Source organism: Pteropus medius, unplaced genomic scaffold, assembly GCF_902729225.1.
Source record: "Pteropus medius unplaced genomic scaffold, Ma_sr-lr_union100, whole genome shotgun sequence".
Classification (NCBI taxonomy): Eukaryota; Metazoa; Chordata; class Mammalia; order Chiroptera; family Pteropodidae; genus Pteropus; species Pteropus medius.
This window is the reverse complement of record NW_024355205.1, coordinates 22,465,386-22,491,877: the sequence shown is the minus strand read 5'-3', so window position 1 is coordinate 22,491,877 and position 26,492 is coordinate 22,465,386. Positions and strand designations below refer to the sequence as shown.

The following is a 26,492-nucleotide window of genomic DNA, read 5'->3' as shown; positions in this document are numbered from 1 at the left end:
CCAAATGAGCGTATATCCATCAGGTCTCCAAATCACTCTCTGCTTGTAGGACTGAATCAGAGGAAAGGCTATGGGGGTAGGTTCCAACATTTTCAGCTTTTCTAAACATCTCAGATGTCCTATGCCATTTGGCTTCTTTTAAGTCATTTTAAGCATCTTCCTGTTTTGTCTTCTAAAGTCTTCAGTCTAGATTTTAAAATACTACTGTCATAAAATATCATCAAAACCATCTGTTCATAATATAAAGCTGTTTATTCTTACTGTAGCAAAGGAGATGACTACTTGACAGAGTCTTGTATGTAGCCAGCAGGGGGGACAGTAAATCTGGGTTATTTATGAGGTTTTGGAGTCTAGTTAAAGGCTAATATCTGAATGACATAATACTTTAGCATTTGTGGACACAGGAGGTAATGACTTTGAGGTGAGCAGATTGACAGTCTTGGGAAGTAAATTGCCATTTCATGTTATCTGTTGAGTACTGAATAGTTTTATGTTTATCCAAATGGCATTTCCTAGAAGTTCCAGGAAGGTACAATTAAGTTATTGGCAACTGGCTGGAGTAGGAAATATGTTATAATAGAGACAGGGAAATATAAAAGCCTTACTAATTTAGACCATAAAATTAATATAGATGGTTTCGATTTTCATCATTAGAGAAACTAGCAAGTCATACATATATATGCTTTGTACATCTGGAGATTAAGGACATAATTTAATGGCCAAAATATAAAAGAAACCCGATTTCCTGAGAAGAAAACTGATCACTGAACTTGTTGAGGTCTTCGGGGCATTCCCAAGCATGAAAAAATTATGCTTTGATTTTGTGTTAGTTCTTTAGGGTTGCCATAACAAAGTATCCCAAACTCAGTGATTTAATAGCAAGTTATTTTCTCATAGTTCTAGAAGCTAGAAATCTGAAATCAAGGGGTCAGCAGGACCACGCTCCTTCTGAAACTCTGGATAGAATTTTACCCCTTCCTTGCCATTTCCTTGCTCCCTCACTCCGGTCGTGGCTGCAATCCTTGGAGTTCTTTGGCTTGCCGCTGCATCATTCCAATGCCTGCCTCTGTCATTATAGGGCATTCCTCTTGTTTCTTGTCTGTCTCTGTGACTCTTTTTTTTTATAGGGACACCAATCATATAGGATTAGAGTCCACTCTAATAACCTCATCTTAACCGTACTACAGCTGCAATGACTCTGTTTCTAAATAAGGTCACATTCATAGGTTCCAGGAGTAAGGACTTCAGTACACCTTTGGGGGACCATGCAATTCGACTCATAGCAGGTTAAAGAGCCTTCTGGTACCTAAGAGACAGAAAATGCCTGTCTTAGCAAAATATGTAATGGTTTAAAACATCGAGGTTATTTCTTATAAGAGCAGTTTAGTTGTGGTTGACAGTGCCGGGAGGAAGGGAAGTAGATGGATGTTCTTCACAGTTATTCAGGGTCACCGATGACATTGGCAAACTAGTAAAAGGATGGGAGGATGTGAGTGGAAATTTTTATAAGCACTGTCAGATGTCACTTTCATTAACATTTTATTTACTCAACTTCAGCCATACAGCCACACCTAATTTAAGTTAGGGAGAAATATATCTAGGTATGTGCTCAGGAAAAATATTACAAGTGTTTGGCGAGTAGCTGGTGTCTTGCCACAGAAGTTATTATGCATGCGGCACCATCCAAACACTCAGAACTACGAATGACTTTAATAGACATTTTTGGGAAAAAAAGAGAGAAAAATCATGAAACCTGCAAGAAACTGTATCTTCAAGGAGGTTTACACATTGATTTGAAGGTGACATTCACAGTTTGGATAATATAAGACTCCATAAAGCAACCAAGATAATTTAAAATGATTCTAGATAGGTAGTGTACTAGGTTCCTGGCAGTTGAAACACTATTTCTGGAGGATTTCACCATTATTATATTAAATAATTCCCCCAAATAAGCTGCTAAATAAATTGATAGCTTAACAATTAAAATAATAATAACAATCAAAAAAAGTCATAAGCAGAAACAGCAAATAGCCATATTACTAGGTTCTAGGAATGTGTTAATATGCAAACTCCCAGGTATCACTCAGATCTACTCATTCTGAATATACTTTTTATAAAAATTCTTGTGATTCTTAGGTACATTAAAATTTGAGAAGAATCTCCCTAGCACAATTGAGCAGCACATCAATCACTCAGGATAGCTGATTCCTGAGTTTCACCCTTGAAATTCTGATTTGATTGGACGTACTTATGACCTAAACTTTAGGATTTTGAGACTTCCCAGGGGACTTTAATGTGTAGTCAAGGCTAAGAATGACTCTTGCTGGAGATGTTGTTTCGTTTCTCCTTTGATCCCCATGCTGTCTAGCAAAATTGCTTGCATGTGTAGCTTTTCAATAAATGCTGGTTCGGTTAGGGCTTCTCTGTACAAGCAGATTATTTTCCCTAATGAGACTGGAATGTTTCTACTTCTTTTTAAAGATACAATTATTCTTATCTTCAAAATATATCCTGCTGTTCACTGCTCTACCGGCCATGGGTTGAAATTTAAAAAAAAATATTCAAAGTAAACATTTTCAGACAGTTGTTTTAACAGTGGCTCTAATTTTACAGACTTGATTCAGTTAGATAAAACGTCCTTCTCTAAAAGATAAATATTAAAATAATGGTACCTTAGAATTTTAAAAACGTTACTAGTTATTACTTATGAAGTAAGGATTTGTGCCAAATTTACAGTTTGGATAAACAGGCCATTTTTAACAGGTGTGTTTGTGTATGTGCAAGCACACACACACACACACACACACACACACACACACACACCTCTAAGAATAGGATTTTAAATTTTTCTAAGTGAAATCACTTTTTTTAGAGATCCAATTCTTCCCAGCTGGCTGTATTTTCACTCTATAAGCATTTTGATATTCTGTACTATTGAATATTTCTGAGTTGGGTACATTTTCCCAAACTCAAGAAATCCTGACTTTTTAGAAAAGATGCATTAGGAAAAAAGAGAAGAAATCATTGTAGAATATAATATGTAACAATATACTCAAAGATTTATATAGAAAATTAAATAAAATTTGATTTTTTTTCAAATCCATGTCATCATCTAGGACAGTTATTATTTTATCCCTCTCTTATAAGATACTATTTTTCTTTTAATTTTTTTTTAGAAAGGGTGATAGACCTTGTCTCATTTCAATGACATAAGATAGATATTTTTTAAGTATATACAAATGAGGATTACTGTCATTTCCACATCATTTAAAGTAAAAAGGAAACAAATATCTATTCCGGGAAAACATGGAAAATGATTTGGGGGAAATAATTCTAAAAATAAAAGAAGTGTTAATCTTATTAAGTTTTACTCTTTGCACCAAAGTACTTTGGGCTTTTTCAATATTTTCTACATAACATTATAATATATTACAGTCTTCATTGCACCATTAATGCTGTTTATTTGTTATATCAAAGCTAATTCTTCCCCCATGGCCTATTTCTTTAAAGGCCTTCTAATCTAAGCTAAACGAATTGTTGTTTCTAAAGATGCAATCAATTATCATGAACTCTATAATACTAATACAAAAATATATCCTCTTGGGGCAACGGGACAGTTTGGAGATTTAACCAGCTGAAGCTTGCCTAGGCAGTTTGTGGGCATTTGGCCTTAGGCTGCATTTCTGTACTTGTTTTGTCTGTAAACAAGGGACTTCTGTCTTCAAGGCAGACCATCTGGTTGTTGTCTGCAGACCTAAATTGCTTTGCACATTCTCCATGAGCAATGAGCCAGGCTTTCTAGTGAGAGACGAGGGACTGACAACATTTTATGAAGCTGCATTAACTCATTCAGCCACAGAGGTGTCTTGTTAGCCAGCCCTGAAGGTTCTCACTTGATAGGCATCAATAGATAAACTGAAGAAGTTGGAAGTGACAGGTTCAAGTTCCCTAGGAGGTTGCAACTCAATAACTTGAGGCCTGATGGCATATTCTAATTTGCATAAAATCTTGTGAAAATATAACTGTCTTACTCAGGATTTACACAAGAAAGTTTAACTCCTAAAAAACACATACAGAGTTTATTAGGCCTGAACAGATCAGTTTTGGCATGATCTCTTGGTTCTTACTCAATGTTCTGTATATCTGTGTATAAATATTTGCCTTTTAAATATTTTTACAATTGTTAAATATTTTATCGATCCACTTACATCTTTGCTAATAGGAGAGAAAAGTCGTTATTATGAGATTAAAACGTCAGTTATAAGGCTGCAAACTATATTTATATTTATGATCAATTCCAGTAACAAAGCACAATTTGATTGTTTTGAAATTGCTAAATTCTGAAAAATTATGACTATTTTGTAATGTCCTTCCAGAATTTCAATACTAGAACTATAGTCAGTGTTAATTATCCTTGAAACATCTCAAAATTTAATATCATGATTTTACTAAAGATTGCTGTTTTAGACATGACAGTCTCAATAGCTCCTATTTATACCCCTAAAAAAATTTTTCAAATATTTTCCACCAAACATGTAAGTACAATTTTGTCCCATTCATTGTTGTGTAATAAGTTTCCTATTAAAATTACTAACTTCCTTTTCAGCTAGCCAGTTTTCTTGCAGAGACTGGCTAGTCTTGTAGCAAGAGAAAAATGTTCTATCCACATTTACATTAAAATGAATTTTAAAGCAATTCAAAACGTTGACTTTTGGCAGGATTTTAGTTATTATGAAGAGGAAAAGAATGGAATCTGCCTATCAAAATGATGAAACTGAGCACACATCTGCCAAGTGCACTATGTACGTTGCTGAAATGTATTATTAACCTTGAACACAGTATGTTTTGTCAAATGAAAGAAATCCCATTAAGACCGCCAATTTTACTATTAGTGGCATAATTCTATTTTTAAAAAGCCATGAGGTTTTTGTAAATCATGAAAATGCACAGTAGATGCATATTTTCTGGCAAATCTAATAACTATTACCTATACATGAAAACAGGATGTGAACTATGGAACTTTTTTCTATTAGTGGCATTTGTCTGGTAGGAAAAAAAAAAAAAAAAAAGAAGCCAAGAATCGCACATAAATAAAAGCAGATTATTTTTAGCCATCTTTTAAAACTTCAAAAATACTGTTGGAAAATAATTTTTTTTTTGATAGACATCAAAATAAAAAAACTCGAGGCATCAAAATATTGTTAGTTCATTCACGACTCTGTCTCATGGAAATCATAGACTATGTCATGGCAGTATTCAGAGTTTTATTGTTGTAGAGGCCTAAAAACAGGGATGCACAGAAAGAGATGGGATAAACTGCGCTGTCAGCCAGTACATGTGGCAAAGACAGGACAGATTCACTGTTAATGTCTTTTATTTCTTCTTGGAAATTTCAAGTATACTACAAGTATTCATTTTGGTTGCTATTATAAACCTGCCTGTTCAGATTACTTTGCAGTCTGTTTTGTTTTGTTTCGTTTTTGTCTTCTGGATATTTCCTTTATAATGGATAACTCATTTTTTTTTGGTTTTATTTTTCCATTCAGCATTTTTTCCCTATACATAATTCTACGTTTGTTATTATTGTTGAAATCTTTAAAAGTCACTGAATTTTTACATAGGATATAGGTAATCTTATTTTTATTCTTAAATTTACATGTACAGTACTAGAATATTGCAGTAATTAAGTAAGAAATATTCATGACGTAGAGATGTTGGGAGTTCATGCTTCTCAGATGCTAGCTGGCCATGTTTTATATTCCTAGAAGTGAAGAGCCGGGATTCAGAAAACCGGGCCAATGATCGGATCTCAAAAGAAAGTATCCTTTTTACTGACATTTATGATAAAGGCTTCTAGTCTTGACTCAGATATGAGGTTAACATGTTGTAATGAAATAAACTAGGAAGGAGTTAAAAATAATTGAAAAATACATAACTAGTGAAAAATAGCTCATCTAGTGACTAACATGGCTAACATGGTTGAAGCAAAGGAGGCTAAAAGATTGGGCTCTTCTATGTGACTCAAAGTGTCCATAGGCCCCTCTCTTCTAGCATTCTAGTTTCTCTAGGCTTAGACTAACAACCACACCCACATTAATAAAAGGTGATTTAAAGCTAGATTTGTGACATTGATTTATACATTTTCCTTGAATTTAAGGTCAATAAACTTTATGAAATTTTCAATGTCAGATTTGTAACTGTTTTTACTAACCACATCTATCCCAAGTTGAGTACAGCCCTTAATGGCGTGGTGAAAACTGTTATATATTTTGTAACCATTACTTTTTCAATTGCCAAGTTTTATTGATTGTCTATAATACACAAGTGATTATCCTAGATTTTTAGATTATAACAGTAAAAGCTAAAGAGAAATAATGTTCCCTAAATTGTGACCCTGTCTGGTGCACACAGAATATAGCAAGAAGGTGAACATGGTTGAAGCAAAGTGTACAAGGAGGCTAAAAGATTGGGCTCTTCTATGTGACTCGAAGTGTCCATAGCCCCCTCTCTTCTAGCATTCTAGTTTCTCTAGGCTTAGACTAACAACCATACCCACATTATACTTTGACCTTCTGTATTCTATGTAAATGCTATATCTGCTTTATTGTGTAATTTTTACTGGAGATCTCATAAGGGAACAGAATTATGGGCATGTGTACTAAACCACAGCTGAAATTCCATTCATGATTCGGCAATGTGCACCAATCTGATAATGTTTAGGTTAAGGGCTTTTCATTTCTTGTAATTTTGGTTCCATGTTCAAATTCAGAAGTCTTTGTTTTAGAATCAGATATTCTTGTTTTGCTTCCACTGCCCAACTCTTGTTCTTTTAAACAATGCAAACAGTGAACATCATATTTATAATTTTAAATACAGAATACTGTCTACAGCCATGCTGCCCTGAACAAGCCCAATCCTGACAGATCTTGGAAGCTAAGCAGGGTTGGGCCTGGTTAGTACTTAGATGAGAGACCACCTAGGAAGACCAGGTGCTGTAGGGGTAAAAATTTTTAAAAAAATAAGTGATTGTAAGCTGACAAGGTCCTTGCAATCTGTGAGGTCAACCAAGGGTTGCCTCGCCTAAAAAATAAATACATACAGACAGACTGACAGACAGACAGACAGACATGCATACATACAGAATACTACTATGTAGAACTAAATGTTGTATAAGAACTGAAATAGATAAGTGTCCAGTTTTGATCAGTTTTGGAAGATAAAAATAAGGAGATGGTGCAAAACAAAGAAGGGTAGATCGAGAAAGATTTTTTCTTTAATTGGAAAGCGGAGAGGTAGAATATTTCAGGAACTTTGAAGACATCCCAGTATATCCTAGAAGCTCTTAACTATTTTTAGCTATTTTAATGTGAAGTTGGGATCTCTCTCTGTCTTCTTTAGCAACTTAGAACATGTGTCCCTGGTGTTTTTCATATCACAGCACACTGAGAAAATAGTAATGGGTTAGGTAAATGGAAGAGATCATTCTAGTAAAAACGGTAATCCTACCCTGAAAACCTCAAATACCACCTGATTGCTTTAAGAGTTGAGGGGTTCAACAGCCCACTATTAATGTTGGAGTCATGCTCTTTTGAATATTACAGTACTTGGGAATTTCTAGGCTGGAAGTAAATAAGATTTGCCATTGGGTTTGCATTTCTCTCTCACACTAAATTTGATAATTTTACATATAATCTCTAGATTCAAATATTTGAATTTCATCTGCTATTAGTAACCAAAAATTTTACATGCTGGACCAATTTCTATCCGACTAAAGGCTGGTTCTCCCATTTTTGCTCTAGTCACTTTGATCTTTATTTAGCTATTTTTTTCAATCCTGTTACGGTGAAGAAAAAATACAAAACAGTGAGCTCTGGTATAGTATTGAACTTTTGGCTCATGTTGTGGTGTAAATAAGTGGGTAAAATATTTTTAAATTTAAGCTTCTTTATTTGAGTCCATAATATAATGCCTTTTAATTTATTTTCTCATATGGTAAATATTGATCTACTCAAAATCCACTACACAGACTAGTTTAAAAAATAGATTTTCATTAAAAATGATTAAATGTCGTCACTATGTGCAATTACTTTCCAAAAGGCATTTAAAACACATTCACAATTAAAATGAAATTGCATTTCCAAGGGAACATTATACTTTAAGATATATGTAGGTAATATAATACGTAATAACAAAGACTTTTATTAATTTAGTTCTAATACTTTTGAATAGTCAAGGATATATCTACATTATATCAAATTCCACCAAATTTATAAAATATAGTCAATTTCCTTTGTATTCATGCATACTTTTTTCTAATTTAGCAAACTTAAAGCATTGGCATATTTCAGTTCAAACATAAGCATTGGAAGTATGTAAATAATTTACTAAATTTGATCACACCATAGTTGGCTTATATGAAGAATATTTATTTACAAAGCCACAATGGATTTCTGGCAGAGGTGAATCCACTGGTAGGAAGTATTCATAATGAAAATCCAAGAAGAAGAAATTATGGAAAATAACTGATTATAACCCTAGAGAAAAGTTCATGTTTTTATTTTTGTTTTCTTTTGAGAGCAAACGTTTTCATATTATTCACCTCCTTATTCCTATTTTCTCACCAGGTATGAGACATAAAAGGGAGTTGTTACAAGTAGCACTGAATGGGTTAGCCTCTTACAAACCAGGCTTTTCACCATTATTTTGCACCATCTGAAATGTACTTGAATAAAATAAGTCAGCCAATTATGTAATTTCTGCTTTGTGATTTGAGAGAACTTTCAATACAGGAATAAATTGTAAAATCTTGAATTCTACAAATGTTATTAAAGCATACTTTATGTTTTAGCAAATGTGATTATTCTACATTCTACAATGTAGATAAAATTACAACTAAAGAGATTTAATCTAAGTACTTCGATACGTACATAATTGAGACCCAAGATTTCTTTTCAAAAGGCAGAGAAAAGATATTTTTTGACTGAAAATGTTTAAGACATACATTAAAGAAAATACACTAATAAAAATGTTCTTTGTATATTCTTAATGCAAGACCTAATTTTGAGCAAGTCTGCCTTTTTGATAAGTTCATTAAGATATAGATATATAGTGTTCTCTTAACTACCTCAGTAAGTTCAGCTATTGAATGAGTGTTAGTATCATTAATTTACCTGTTTAAGAATGTTTTACAAATTCAATAATGCTAATTTTATTGTACTTTATCTTAAAATATTTTTTCTCATAGTAATAGGCTTCATTGTTTTCAAAAACACTCATGGTTGAGATAAAACAATATCATTAGGAAAGAGGGAACTATCCTTCTTATCTGTTATAGTTGGCCTGGAAACATCTAATTTACTTATAAAATTAAGTACAGTATATAATAAAATATTAAATATACTTGGAAAATGCATTTTATTCTTTTTAGTAGAAATCTGACCTTAAAACTGTTCTTTTTATCAATTTCGTCTTAGCAAAATGAAATGATGCAATTCTGGCTACATTAGATTACATAATTTGCATTAAAGATGATTTATATTTATATTATCAGGAGCTGTCAAGAAATAAGTGAAAATGATAAAAATGTTATTTTAAGTATATTCTCAAACTGATGAAAAAGAATAGAGTAGTTCTCAGAAATGGTCTAGTTATTTATAACACTTGGCTGATTCTTATAGTCCATTATATCAGGGATTGGTTGTGTAATTTGTTGAGATGAAATATTGACCTGAATTCTTGGGACTATGATTTAAGCTGAATAGAGGAGTTTCTTCTTTTTAAATTTCTTACATATTTTTCTACTTTCTTTCCTAGTATGTAGTAGTAGATAGCGTATTCTGATAGAATCAATTTTGCTAATATCTCCATACAGAGTTCAATTAAACAGTTTAGTAAGAAGTAGGGCCCAGTACACTGGAAGGGAGCCAAACGGTTTTTCTATCTTCTGTCATCTCTAGAAGCTTCTTTTGACTTTTGCTATTAGTTTGACATTTAATGTAATTATTTAGATCTAAGATAAGAATAATGCTAAACAATAGAATTGAAAGGATTGACTGAATTTTACATGTTTATGTGGACTTACAAATATTTTCATCCATATAAACTATGAAATAAGATAAACTGACTTTCTACTTACATATGGTCTGATACTTAAAAGCTCATTTTTTTTGTATACATTCATCGAAATATATTTTTTAAAATCTCTAATTTGGGTAAAGTTACTTGAAACTTAAACTCGTATGAGGATTTCCTCTTCAGAATGTGATGAAGTGATTCATTTACAGAAATTACAGAATGACTAAATAAACATAGACTATATCATGTACCTTTTAATGATGCCCATTTATCAAAAATTGATTTATATTATCAATGAAATCCTAAATAAAACCCCAGCAGGTTTTTGTGAAAATTGATAATGACTATAAAATTTATATGGAAATACAAAGAATAATCAATCTAAGACTACAAAAGAAAGATTAAAAAAGAAAACTTGAGGTCTAACCTATCAGACATTGAGGCTTAAAAAGCTAAAAATTTAAGAAAGTATAGTATTGACACATACATAAACAGGCTAATAAAAAAAGAGAGAATCCAGACAAAGACCCCAAATATATACTACAAATTGATTTATGGCAAAGACGTTGCAGTAGAACAGTGTAAAAGGATGGTAGAAAGTGCTGAGTCAATTGGATAGCCTGAAAAATAAAGCTTGTATTCCAACTTACATAAAGAAATGTCAGTTCCAGGTGGATTATTGATCTCTAGGTAAAAGGTATACAAAACAAGCTTTTATTGAAAAATATAAGAGAATATTTTTCTGGCTTTGGGATAGGCAATCATTTTTAAAACTAGACACAAAACTGCTATCCATAAATTACCAATAGATATATTGAATTTTATTAAGATTAAGAACAGCTGATTATTAAAAGATATCATTTAGTGAAAGGGAGGAGATATTTACAATACTGTTCATATTACTTACAAAGCCCTAATACCCAGACTATAAAAAAAAGTAAAAATAAAAACACTATAATCATTGAGAGAAATACAGGCAACTCAATGCAAAAATAGAGAAAAGACTTAATTACTCATTTTAAAAAGAGGATAGTAAAATGGTCAGTGCATATATTAAAAGGTAGTCAAATTCATTAGCCATGAAACAGAATGACTAAAATGAAAACGATGGAAACACTAAAAGTTAATGAGGATATGGAGTTACTGGAACTTTTACATACAGTTGATGAGAGAGTAAAATTTGTTTAAACGACCTTAGAAAATTATTTGACAGTTCCTTCAAAATCATACCCTAAGACTCAGAAATTCCACTTCTAGTTACATACCTCAAAGGAATGAATGTTTACCAAATTACATGCATATGAATGTTCATAACAGCAATATTCATAATAGCTATAACATATTAATATATGTTAGCCACAATTTACTTGATTGTTCCATTCCATCGGTAATGGAACAATCAAGTAAATTGTGGCTAACATATATTAATTCATAAAAAATAATATTTATTAATGAAAATAAATGAATCACTGCTACATAATATAACAATGTACAGATATGAAAACTTAATAGTGAAACAAAAAACAATAGAAAATTACTTTATAATTCTATGTATATAGCTTTAAAATAAGCAAAAACAACCTACAATTTTAGAAGACAGGTTAGTAGGTACATTTCAGGGCTGCTGTGAGAAGGAGCTTTAGAGGTTTTGTGGGTGCTGATAATATCTTGATACTTATGTGGATGCTAGTTATATAGGTGAAGTTGCTCTATTAGACTGCACTAACAATTTATGATTTGTGTACTTGTAGATAGGAATGTTAATATTCAAAACAAGATTAAAATTTAAAATGTAAAAACAAAGATTTATGGGTTTAGAGATATGAATTTTTACAGTTTTATTTAAGGATTTAAGAGATATTCTCTTACTAATGCTATATATATATTTTTGCTTTTCTAACATTTTTAAGAAACAAATAAGAAACTGATTATTCAATTCTGTGTTTGTCCAAAATAAATATGGCAGTCAACATTCTGTTGGCTTTCATTTAAAGCCACATTTTATGAAAAGAGCAATTTTAGTAAACTACTCTAAAATTTCAGGCTTCAGAATACTGGTTTGGGAAAAAGTATTGCTTGTTTTATATTACCATTATTTTCCCCATGAAGTCATATTTCTTTTTTTGGTATGAATTATAATGGGTGCATTGGTGGTTAGAAATAGAATATGCTTGAAGGGAAAGTGAATATTTCTACTCAGACTTAAAATTTTCACTATAATTTTGGAGAAAATAATAAGAGAGAAAGTAATTATCTTTAATCAATAATTTTGTTGTCTTAATTACTGTGAATGTTCCTTTAAACTTATCCTATCCATTTTTCTCTATTCGGTTATGAAAAATACTTGATTGATGAAATGATCACTAAAAAAAAAAAATCCATGGTATCTTTCCACTGTATTTGAAGAGTCTGTTCATATATTAATTTTATATGTGTGGATATACTTAAATGTACATTTGCATATATATATGTGTGTGCGAATCTATATGCATATGTCATTATCAGAAATTAGAAATAGTATACAAAAATAAATGGTCTTATTAAATTATAGTTTTTTTTGCTTAGCTGCTATGACTCTTTCCTTCTATTGTTATTCAGTTTTTTGGCTGAATGCCTAAAACTATAATCATTAGCATATGTTGTTTCCAAAATTTAGCTCATTTATAAACAGATAATGACAAGAGGGTTAAAAAGGTTAAGATATTTGATAAAAGCATCCCGAAATAGTCTAGGAAAAACATCACACTATTGTGATTCATGTTTTGAGATAATCACTGAATGTGAGAAAAATAAGCTTTTCCTTTTGTGACTAACACTAAGAGTCCAAATCTTCTGAAAACTAATAGTGTGGGCATTGGACTAGTCTGTTTTATACTGGTTAGAAATGAGAATCCAACACTTTGTTATGAAGAAATGTCAAAATTCTAAGTTAAAAATAATGACCTATGACTAAGTTTAAGTATTAGACTGAAAGACTGGTACTTCTAAGAGACAAATATAAAAAAAATTATATTTTTAGATGTTTTTATCTGTTTACTAATCCATAGGAAGCAATGCTCCTGACTAGATGAATGAGTGAAAGAAAAATTGGAAATTGTAGTTGATAAAAATGTGACATAGAAAAGGAAAAACACCTATATTCATGGTCTAATTCCATTTATAAAGTTTACTTTAAAGAGGCTAAAAAATATCTGTTATTAGGACTTTTTTATTCTTAAGAGGGCATACTTTACCAGCCTTCAGCAAATGACTGTGTATAATCAGACTATTTTGTTCATAGCTGGAACTTAAATTGGTTAGGGTGTGCCATAGATTTCTTGTTCTTGAAAATATCTAGGATTCGAGTTGGGCACTGACTTTCAGGAGAATTTTTTCCTCAGTGTTTTATTAAAAATTATTTCAAAGTATATGATAATACTGTCTACAAAGAGTAATGTGGTGATGTTTTCAACCCCAGGAAAATTATGTTCTTGACTTTCATGATGAATGCAGGGAACTGAGTATAATTAACCATATGGAGAACAATTTTTGAAATCCTGTTTTGAAAGTAGTTAGATTCAAAAAGTTAAGTAAGAGCTATGTAGCCTTCTATTACTCTGATTTCTCAGCAGTATCATAGAGAACTTCATATATTTCTAGAATTAAAATTGTACAGTTAGTCAATTCTTTCTAGACTACCCCTGTCCTATTATGTCAACCTAAGTCAATAAAATGCTCTGAAAATAAGTTTTAATACAATTTCAAAAGCCAAGTTACGACCATTATTTTTTTACTGAAAGATTTTCTATTATGGAATGAATAACTCAAAAGAAATGGAAGGAAAATACTGGGCCAGGAGCTTTCCTGAGCTATATCTGAGTATACTTCTGTGTGGCATAGAATTTTTGGCCAGCAAGTTTGCTTAGAAAATACCTATTACTTTAAGTTTTTATAGCTCCTTCTTTTCTCATCTCAGGAAGTATGTGTGTTTATGTGTGTACGCTGAGGTATCTGCTTCTACTGTGAGTTGATATATACAAAGTCTTTTCTTGACAAAACATAGTATAAAATGGAACTTTTGGTCTTATAATTCTTAACACATTGCAGGCACTTGGTAAATACCTGGATCATTGAATGTGGCTATTAAAAGAAAATATGCAGAGCAGGTGAGGTTCAAATGATGACACACTACTATCATGGGTTTTTTGTTTGTTTTTATATTTGTGTGTTTTGAACACTTCCTTACTTTCTGACACTACAAGATGCTTCAGGCTCATCTTGTATGTGTCTTTTCTGAGTCATTTCTCCAAGGAGTCCTGTTTGCATTTATTAGATAGTTTTTCTACAAACCAAGATCTGGGTACTAGGTGTATTCATTGCTATTGGGATTTCATTGTTTCTAGGGCTTCTCAATTGAAAAAACTAAAAAAAAAATTATACATATATATAAAATTATATATATGTATATATATATGTCACTAAGCCATGTATATGCATGTATCTATAAATATATATGTAATCATAAGTGTCTATATTAAGCTACTCATGGGTTCATAATTATTTTTCAACTCTAATTCATTACCACATAAATTATTCTAGCTCCTTCCTCTGTCTAATCTGTAACTTTCTACTCAAACAGTGAGAATCCCAATTCTCACCATCTGCGATCATTTACTAAAATGTTCATAAAAAATATATAATATTTTCAGAAATGTTAATATATACTTTATGTCGGCATAGGAAAAATTTCTCCACAGTGTTAGATTTTTGAGTTTTTGAATATGAGTTTTATAGTTTTCTATATATAGGTCCTGTACATATTTTGTTACAGTTACATTTGTTTCCTTTTTGGGTGCTATTGTCAATGGCACTGCTGGATTTTGATTTGTTTTTAATTTCAAATTCCAATTGTTAATTGCTGTTCATAGAAAATTCATTGACCTTGACATATTAACATTGTTTACTGTGACCTTGCTAGACTTATTTATTTGTTCCAGGAATTTTTTTAGCAATTCTTTTGGATTTCTATATAGACAATCATGTTATCTGCAAATAAAGGCAGTTCTATTTCTTTGAATCAAATCAGTATATTTTTATTTCATTTTTTTGAATTATTGAATAGGTAGGAGTCAATGAATGAAGAACACTCATTTTTGTCTTTTCTCTTTTTGTCTTGGTTAGCTTCGCTAGAATTTTATCATTTTTTAAAATGTTTTCAAAGATGGAACTTTTAGTTTTCCTGTTCAAATTAATTGATTTCTGTTATACTTTTTTGTATTTCTTCTGCATGCTTTAAGCTTAAATTCTCTTATTTTTCTATTTTCTAAGATAAATGCTTAGATTATTGAATTTTGATATATTTTTCTAATATATTTAGTCAACACTAAATTTCTCTCTTAGTACTATCTTTGCTGCATTCCACAAAATTTGATGTTAGATTTTTATTTTCACTTGGTTTACATTATCTTTTAATTTCTCTTGCAAAGTCTGACTTTCTCACAAAGTAAAGGTATCAATCTGGCCATATTTAATACTTCAAACTATCCAATATCATATCACCTAGGAGAAATTACTCCTTTGTGGTAAAATTTTTACAAAGATATTAATGATGGCAAAACATTTCTTTGGTTATTTTATTTGAACATAAACTACAAATAAGTTCTTCCTGAGATTTCCACTTTAATTGCTTTATAAACATTTATGAGAAGAAAAGTAAAGACAGATGCACATTGACCACATTTTGACTGTGAAATTACATCAGTGTGGAAGATAGATTAAAAATCATATCTTCATACACTTTGGTATATTTAAATTATTGCCTATGAGTTATTTTTATAAATAAAAAGTTCTATAAAATAATCAAAAAATCAAAATGTGTACTTAAATATGTGGTTCTTTAAATATTTACATGACAAAATAAAACCACAGTTGCCTAATCTTTAATGTAAGTTCACAAAGATAGTTTATTTTTATATCTTTCTTAGTTTATTACCTTCAAGGTTTGATTGACAGCCGATATTTTGAACTTCCATTTGGAACCATATATAAAGTTATTTATATGCCATATGTATGTAACTGCTTCCGATATTCTCTGACAGCACTTTTATATTCTGTCTTCATTTTTATTTATTTTTCAATGTCAATTGACTGGAATATGTAATGAAGAAATGTTTTTTTCATGAAGTTCATGTGGATGGTATATTTTCTGTAATTTTGCATATCTAAAAGTACCTTTTGATTACCTTCACACATGAATAAAAAAGCAATTGTGTTTTGAATTCTTATAAACCTTTCCTCTTTAAATAATATAGCAATTTCCCTTTTGTCCTTTGACATTTTGTATGACAGAAGATAAATTCAACATATTTTTCTTTCTTTCCACATAAATTAATTGGTTTTCTAGGAAAATTTGGATTTTTTAATAATATTTAAATGTATTCATTTTATCCAAATTTATTGAAGTGTTTTTTCTGGATTTTAATATCATTTGATTTTAAATAAGTCAACTATTCAGTGAATTAAGCTTTCTTTATCACATTTTATTTTTTTATTTATTCAATATCTTTTCCAGTAACATCAAGTGCTTCATTCTCAATCTTACACATGAATTTCTCCTTTATGATTTTATCTCTAATCTTTTCATCTCATTCTGAGAGATGCCCTCTCGTCTGTTTTAAAGTTTGTTATAGTCTATGGCCATGCTACCCTGAACAAGCCCAATCCCATCTGATCTCGGAAGCTAAGCAGGGTTGGGCCTGGTTAATACTTGGATGGGAGACCACCTAGGAAGACCAGGTACTGTAGGTTTTTAAAAAATACAAAAAATAAGGTATTGTAAACTGACAAGGTCCTTGCAATCTGTGAGGCAACCGAGGGTTGCCTCGCCTAAAAATAAAAATAAAATAATAATAAAAAAATAAATTTTGTTATATATATTATACACGTTACTACATCTAATAATGTATAGATTTTTTATGTTCTATGTCATTTTCATAATCTCTGTACAGTTTATTTTAATTGCTTTCCTTTTAACATTTATCTTTTTTCATCATTCCCTTTTTTGTCTTCTGGATATTAAATTATTATTATTTTATTTTTACTATTTTGTAATCACAGAACCAGTGTTAATATTTTTCTGTGTCATCTTCTAATCTGTTCTGTGACCAATTTATCCTATCACGAGAGTCTTAGGGTTAGATGCAAGCACTTTAACAGCTTTTAAGTGCTCTATCCATGCTCACCAATTTTGCAGCTTTGGCTTCTGAGATTCCCATTTGCAGTAGGTCTATTTTCTCCCATGAGTTTGCCTTTTAATGGTGGATGCCCTAATGGCTTTTAATTGTCTGACTTATGCCTACATAGATTTGATGTACTATTGGCCAAAACAGTCCAAATTTCTTGTCTTAATTTACTTACTCAAATCTCTCAGCAATTTATGCTGTGACTTACCTTAAGGCTTTGTGAATCCTTTAATAGCTGCCATTGCAGATTCCCAATATAATTACCCCCGACCTTTTCTGTGAAATTATCTATCTATCCATCTATCTATCTATCTATCTATCTAATCTGTCATCTATCTAGAGATATCCTTTTTGTCTGTTCAGACTTTTTGTTTCCACACAATTCAGACTTGGTAGATCGTGCATTTCTAGCAACTTATCCCTTTCTCCTATGTTATCCAATTTAATGGCGTATAATTTTTCTTAGCAGTCTCTTACAATCATTATTTCTGTGGCATCAATTATAATGTCTCCTGTTTATAATTTTATTTATTTGAATCTTCTCTCTTTTTTTCTTAGTTTAGCTAAAGATTTGTCATTTTTTAGTCATTTCAAAAAACTAACTTTAATTTAATCAATTTTCCTATTATTTTTCTACTCTTTATTTTGTTTATTTCTCTTTTAATCTTTATTTCCTTCCTTCTGCTCACTCTAGGTTTACTTTATTTTTTTTTATAGTTCCTTGGGATGTACTTAGGTTGTTTATTTGAGTTATTCTTTTATTTTTTAAATGCATGTGTTTATTGCTATAAACTTTCCTATTAGTACTGCATTTGCCGCAATCCATACGTTTTGATATGTGTATTTTTATTTTTGTTTGCCTCAAGATATTTTCTAATTTCCTTTTTTATTTACTTTGTGACCTATAGGTCATTCAAGAGCATAGTGTTTAATTTTCTCATATTTGTGAATTTTCTAGTTTGCCTTCTATTTTTAATTTTTAGTTTTTCCTATTGGTGTTGGAAAAAATACTTGGTATTATTTCAATCTTCTTACATTCATTAAGACTTCAAATTTAACATGTACTCTATTCTGGACAATGTTCTGTGTGTACTTAAAAAGAATGTGTATTCTGCAACTGTTGTGTGGAAGGTTCTGTATATATCTGTTAGGTACATTTGATTTATCGTGTTGTTCAAGTCTGATGTTTCCTTATTGATTTTTTTTGTCTGGACAATCTGTATATTATTGAAAGTGGCATATTGAAGTCCCCTACTATTACTGTATTGTATATTTCTTCCTTCAGATCTGTCAATGTTTGCTCGATTTATTTAGGGGCACTGATGTTGGGTGCATATATATTTATAATTGTTATATCTTCTAGATGAGTTGAATCTTCTATCATAACATAATGACCTTATTTGTTTCATGACAGATTTTGACTTAAAGTCTATTTTGTCCAATACAAGTATAGTTAGCCCTGCTCTCTTTCGGTTACTAATTGTGTGGAATATCTTTTTCTATCTCTTTTATACAGCCTATATATGTTCTTAAATTTAAAGTGAGTTTCGAAAAAAATTAAAGTGAGTTTCTTATAGATAATCTACCTGCCTTTACCCTCAGAATTTTTGTTGTTGTTAGGATTTAGTAGCTAATTGCAATAGATTTGAGAAAGGTCTGTAGGGACATCAGTTTAGGATTCCATAGTTTCAGAATCTCCATGTAGCTTTTAACAAATTACTGTGATGAATCTATACATAATATTAAATTTACTTATTTTACAAATATAAATTGATTTTTATTAATTAAAAAGCTATGGAGAAATATATATATATACAGATATAAAATAACCATATGAAAAGATGCTCGACATCATATGTTATTACAATAGAAACCACAAATTAAAACAAGCAAATATAATTGCATACCTATTAAAATGATGAATGTCAAAAACACTGACAATACCAAATGCAGTAAAGGACTAAGAGCAGCAGGAGCTCTCACTCATCGCTAATGGGAATGTAAAACGCTACAGCAACATTGCAAGGCAGTTTGACATTTGTTTTACAAAATTAAACATAGTCATACCATAATAACCAGTAATCATGCTCCTTGGTCTTTTCTCAAATCAGTTGAAAATGTATGTCCATAGAAAAGCCTGCACATAAATGTTTATAGTGGCTTTATTCATAATTGCTAAATTTTGGAAGCAACTAAGACTTCTTTCAATAGATGACTAGATTAATACACTTGATGCATCCATATAATGGAATATATTCAACCATAAAAATAAATAAGCTTTCAAACCGTGAAAAGATAAAGGATAAACCTTAAGTACATACTGTTAAGTAAAAGAATACTGTCCAAAAGGATATAATATTATATTATTCTAGATATATGACATTCTGGAAAAAGTAGAAGTATAGAGACAGTAAACAGTTCAAGGGTTGCTAGGTGTTTGGGAAGAGCAACAAAGGGATGAGTAAGTGGACCAGAAGAGATTTTTGGAACAGTGAAACTATTTTGTATGATATGGTAATGGTTGATATTGGCATTATGCATTTGTCAAAACCAGCAGAACTACAGAACACAAAGAGTGAACTCTAATGTAAATTATGAGCTTTAGTTAATAGTAAGGTATCGGTATTTGTTCATGAATTGTAACAAATGTACCACACTAATGCAAGATGTTTTAACAGGAAAGACAACAGGGTAGGAGAGAAGAGCAAACTACATACATACATACATACATACATACATACATACATACATAGGAAACTTCTGAACTTTCTACTCATTTTTTTTTGTATAACAAAAAATGCTGTAAAAAATAAAGTCTATTAATTACAAATAAAAGAGAAGGAAAAGGAGCTGTGATAGGTCAAATAATAACCCCCATTATCCTCCAAAGAAGTCTATACTCTAATCACTGGAACCTGTAATATGTTATCTTACACGGAAAAGGGACTCCAGAGATGTGATTAAGTTTAGGGATCTTGAGACGAGGTGATTATCCTGGTTTACCCAAGTGATAATCATACAAATATATAAAAACTCAAGAATATTCCTTGGCTTGAGTCAGAGAGATGCCATGGAATAAGAGGCAAGAGAGAATCAAGCATGACAAGACTCAATCTCCCATTCGTTGGCTTTGAATATGGAGAAAGGGAGACATAAGCCAAGGGATACGGGGAAAGTTTCTAGCAGCTAGGAATGGCTGCACTGTTTACTACAAGAAACTGAATTCTGCTAACAACATGAATGAGCAAGTAGACAAGATTGTCCTGTAAAGCCACCAGAAAGGATGCTGTACTACTGACGACCTGATTTTAGTCTGCTGAGTCCAGTGTCAAAATTCCTACCCATAGAACTGTGATATAATAAGTATGTGCTGTTATAAAATGCTAAATATGTGCTAATTTGTTCTAGCAGGAATAGAGAACTAATACAGAGACTAATTGAATTTGTTCTTTGGTTATCAAAAACACAAAGAGAATGAACTCTATCAATTGGAATAGACATGCATCCAATGTCAATGCTTCTAACCAAAGAATGGTACTTTATCTTTTCTCCCAAATCCATTTTTCTTTTATTTCACATATTTTCTTAGTGATATATACATAAGGTGGGAAAAGCCTCTCTTAATATCTTTTATTTAATTTAAAATATAGGAACAGATTTTCTACTAAAAATAATACAACTGCTTCAAGAATAAATGTATTTTTAAATATATGTATAGAAAAATGGAAGAAAAAGCTTCAATGCACTTGATGAGAACCTCAGAGAAGAAAGACTTGAAACTGGGAATGAAAGATGAAAGGAAAAACAGTAATATAAAACAAATTCAAAATATAGGGATATAAAAACCGTTACATGGACTAATACACTTCTATGCAACTAAAGACCTCAAGAGTGAAATAAGAAAATAAAAATGAAATTATATTAAAGTTGGATTTTTAGATATAGTACCATCTTGAATGCTTGAGTTGCACACTCACAAAAATGTACTCTCAAGTTAAAATATGCTTCTTCATTTATGGAGATTTGAAGGAACGAACAAAGAACTATGTCTTTGGAGTAACATTTATTCATCTTCTTTTTTAAAAAATAGATGAATATATATATTGATTTTTAATAGGTTTCTTCCAGGTGTCTTATCCTGGGCATAAGTATATTATCATGTTATATACAATGTGTGTAGTTAAAATTCTCAGGTTAGATACTCAGATCTGCCACTTAAATGAAGCATAAGCTTAGCAAATCTTTGCACATTTCTTAGCCTTAGTTTAAGTATTGTCCTTCACTATAAAGTCCTGATTATAAAGTCCTGAGCACTTGGTAAATATAATTCTTCATATCAATCAAAGTGTTAACTGTGCCATTATTGGAAATAAAAAGTTACTTTATATTTTTCCTCTCATTCTGTGATTGAACTAATTAATATCTCCCTGTGGCATTAATTTCCAGCTGATCCAAGACATATTTCATACTCACACTTAATGACACACTAACATAGGGGACATGTTTCTACTTCAAATTATCTATTAGGCCACTTCTTATCAGGATAAATGGGCGGCAAATTTGAGAACTTCCTTACTTCATCACGCCCAGTCTTGTCTTCATGTAAACTACTGCTCTCCATGTAAACATGGCCAGGCACTGTTATCGCAATCTAAAATTACCTCATTCACTTACAAATTTTGCTTATTAATTTGACTTCTTCCCCATAAAAATGCAAGCCTCATAAGTACAGAGATGTTTTTGATTCTACATGCCAAGTAATAAATGCATCAGAATGAACGTCACATATTAGGCAAATAATTTATATACATTCAATTAACAAGTTATTCCATGAAGTTGTTGAGGCCAAAACCATAATTTGAGTATAGATTTGTCAGAGCTTGTTAGAAAATCTGGTATCTAGGCTTAACTATATCTTTAAGTAGTGTCTTCAGCTATAGAGAAGCCAGTGTAGATTTCCTCATCCACAGTATTGACATCACTATTGAAAACAGTATTGAATCAGAGCCTCTGACACCCTTTCCAGACGTCAAATGCAAAATGTTTGATCCAAGTGGCATTCAAATCTAGGCTTGGATTTTCCAGCCATAAAATATTATGGAAGTAGATACCACATTTGCTATCAGATAGCAATAGGGCTTTGGGTCTAGAATAAATTTCCTCCAATTCTCCTTTCATCCAATGAATTGAATCTCAAGAACCGTATTTTTGCCACTTGCATTGAAAAATATTAAAAAGAACTTCCATTTTTGAATACTTATTTTGTACAGGTAACATTTTATATTCATTATTACATTTAATTTTATTTAATTCTCAAAACAGCCCTATGTTGTAATCTTTAATTATCTATCATCAACTTTCATCATCATCATATCTGTCAACATTTTTATCTGTACCACTTTTAAGCTTTTACTTGAACACTTTTTAATGTACCCTGTGCTGATGTTCACTTTTTTTTTTTTTTAATTTCTTTGGGCTTTCCTGAGTTAAGGACTCTTAAAGTAATAATTTGGCAGTGACATTTTTAACAATGATAGGTTTGACACTTTCCCCTGTTAAATGCTTTATGTCCTAAAGAAGCATTGTCTGCAATTATGGAAAATATTCTGCAACTGCCGTGTCTGTTATGGTAGCCATTACTAGCCACACGTGGCTATTTGGCACTTGAAATACAGTGAGTGAACCTGAGAAAGTAAAAATTAATTTAATTTCACTTTACTGATTATAGATGAAAATTTAAACAATCACAACTGGCTAAACACTACAGTATTGGATAGTGGCATTTTTATGTATACTTATATTCTTTCTTTTCTATAAATAAGTATTTATTCTATATTTGATAATAGACATCCTAACAGGTGTGAGGTGATATCTCATTGTGATACTAATTTGCATTTTCCTGCTGATTAGTGATGTTGAACACATTTTTATATACCTGTTGGCCATATATATGTCTTTGCAAAACTGTTTATTTAGGACCTTTGCTCATTTTTAAATTGGATTTTTTTCTATTGGATTGTATGAGTTTCTTGTATATTTGGGATAATAACTTTTTATCAAATATGTTCTCTAATCTATAGATTGAATTTTCATTTGTTGATGATTTCCTTGCTGTGCAAAAGCTTTACTGTTTGACATAGTAGCATTTGTTTATTTTTGCTTTTGTTGCTTTTGCTTTTGGTGTCAAATTAAACAAACAAACAAACAAACAAAAAACATCGCCAAAACCAATGTCAAGGAGTTTACCCTCTATGTTTTCTTCCAGGAGAAATGAAGCAAGTAGAACAGTTTTTAAAGCAATATCTTTAAAAGTTCTAAAGACTGTATTACAGTTTTTATCAACTAATATAATATAATTCACAACGTAGAAGACATGTAATAAATGTAATAAATATATTTTTTAATGTTATAATATTCCTAAGAGCAATTTGATAAGCATTAAAATCTTAAAAATATTGATAGTTTTATACAACTAATCAAGAATATTTATCTTCATGAAATAATTAAGCACAGGTGAGAAATTTCTGCTTTAATGTTGTCCAGAAAATAGTTTATAACAACAAAACCCTCACATAATCTAAATAACCAATGATGAAAACCAGTCGAAATAATTAACATTAATATCCATGAAACAGAATATTATATAGTCATTAAAATGGTAATGTAAACGCATATTATTTTGACATCTGTTTATATTTTCAGTGAAAATATACGTCATATATAATGTTACTAGCATATTACATTACTGACCTTTTAAAATACATTTTAAATATCTTTTTATCATATATGAATGACCTGAAATATACTACATCAAAATGTTCCTTGTGGATGACAATATATTTAATTTTTTAAAATTTATTTGTTCTATTTTATTTTTATTAATAAAATATTACTTAACAAAAAACCATATAAAATAAAAGGCAAAATGAAGTTAATTTTGACATTTTTTAATAAAATATTCACCTGCCATTTCAGAGGCTTGACTATAATACCTCTTGATAATACTTGGCACTTGTTTGAATTGCAGAATAAGTATCTTAGACTATATAGAAGTAAAAGCAAAAAAAGTAAAAACAGTGACAAAATCTATTTGGGAACAATTCCCATACTCTGATCTCTAGAGTGGTCTTGTTGGTTATTTAAATGGTAAAATAATCTGAATTTAAGTTCATATATATTTGCTTTGTGACTAGACACTGTGGTAAGCACTGCCAACTATGGCAAGCAGTTGCTACCTCACTGCAGCCAAGTGTTATCAGGTTAAAATTAACATTCATTGTCACTAGCATTTGTAATTTTTCAGGAGAAGTCTCATTTTTGTACATTTATGTGAAATCTTCTAACTTTTAAGAGTTGTAACTTCTAAACACTATAAAAACCAAACTAAATGTATGTGTAGAGTAGGTATGTTCCTTACATTGGCAGTTGCAGCTCTTTTATTAAGTATCAAGGCTAAAAACTTAAGCCACAAAGTGGCAATAAACAAGTAAACATCTCTTAAGGCCACTAAAGAAGAGATGGCACTCTGAGATGGCCTGGCTCTGAAATGATTCGGGTTTATTTTTACACAATTTTTGTGACTGAAAAATAACATTTGCTTCAAAGAAGATTCTGGATTGCTTTTTATTTACAAATACTCAAAAGTATCAAATGTAACTTTGTAGATAATTTATAGATGGAAGAGGTGAGTGTGTAAAACTGTAAAAATAAATCATAGTTACAACTACAGCAAAATGGTATAAAAACTGTAATAAATATTGTTCAATGGAATCATGCTCAAAGCTAGCAGATATTCTATTTCACTGAAGTAAAACTTAATTTACAGTACAGTATTTTATTGTATCTTATTATTACTTTTGTATATTTTCTGTAAATATTCGAAGGAGAATAGCAAGAACAGTATTCAAGAAATAAGTTGTTTACTTCTAAAAAAGGTAAAAACAAAAGTCAGAGCTTCTTAATGTGACTCCTAAAAAAATATTATGGAAATATATGATTGTTAAAATGTTCACTATAATAATGAATTGCTGAGTGTGTAATCATGCTTAATTGAACAACAACAAAAAAATAAATAAAAATATTTTATGGGAAACCATCTTGATTTGGTAAGGAATGGACTAATTGTTCTAAATTACATCTCTCACTCTGTTGTTGGTGGTTCTTCAATAAATGGCTTTTTTGACTCATTTACAATTTCTATAAATGGAGAGAGACAAAGGAACTATAGAGGACGGGGAAAAGGAAACCCTGAACAGGTTTGTGCTGGTAAACATTTTAGTACTCTACAAGAGGAATTCCTCCCTCCCATCACACGGTGCCAGATGCTGCTTTGTCTGAAGCCACAAGCTGTGGTGGATCCCTACGGCACTATAAACAAAATCAAACCTGGCACTGTTATCACAGTTACAGAAACACCTATGCTAAATAGCTCTGTGTTGTGAAACTGGTTAAGTCTACATGCAGAACCTTCACTATGTTCAATTTTTTTTTAAACATCTGATTAAATTGCCCACTAAAGAATGAGCCATAGAAACATAGTAAGAGGAACAATTCTAAAGCACTAGCATATACAATGAGCACATTCTGCATAGTCTGTTTATTCTATTCCCTTGATAGAAGGGGCATGCTTAAAAATCAGCTTTTTAAATGTTATGTATGCATATAGAATATATGTATTCAAACAAAATATTAATTTTATAGTTGCTTCATGCTCAGAATAACCTATTCTTGCCCCAGAAGAACTTATATTTGACATCAAAGAATTATTACTCCATTGTTACTTACCACATTTTATTACCTCTCTTTTTTAGTACTTGGTCTAAAATGAGTACTTAAATATATTGTCTGTATTGAGTATTGATTTTATGTATTTTTCATTGTATTTAGGTGGCCATATGCTTTCTTTTCCAAGTTATTAGCTTTGATCACAGGCAATTATTGCATAATTGGCTTCTCTGAAAGACTGAATTAATGCATACTTAAGATATACAGATTATCATGTAAGATTGACAAAGAATATTTAATAAAATGCTGGCATGACTCTGTCCTCAACGTAAGGGCCAGATGTCTAATATCAGAAGATATTTCAAACTCAGCATGACTACATTTCTTTTTCTTTCTTTCCTTCTTTCTCTTTCTTTCTTTCTTTCTTTCTTTCTTTCTTTCTTTCTTTCTTTCTTTCTTTCTTTCTTTCTTTCT

The 26,492-nt window shown here is 30.9% G+C and overlaps 1 long non-coding RNA gene and 2 pseudogenes across 1 annotated transcript in view; 2 read left to right on the top strand and 1 right to left on the bottom strand.

The window, feature by feature from the left end:
- The window catches only part of LOC120598651 (uncharacterized), a 212,874-nt gene that overhangs the window by 52,711 nt on the left and 133,671 nt on the right, over nucleotides 1-26,492 (bottom strand). The gene's annotated exons all lie outside the window — the stretch shown is intronic.
- LOC120599043 (uncharacterized) lies at nucleotides 6,883-7,001 on the top strand (annotated as a pseudogene).
- On the top strand, nucleotides 16,742-16,860 carry LOC120598950 (uncharacterized; annotated as a pseudogene).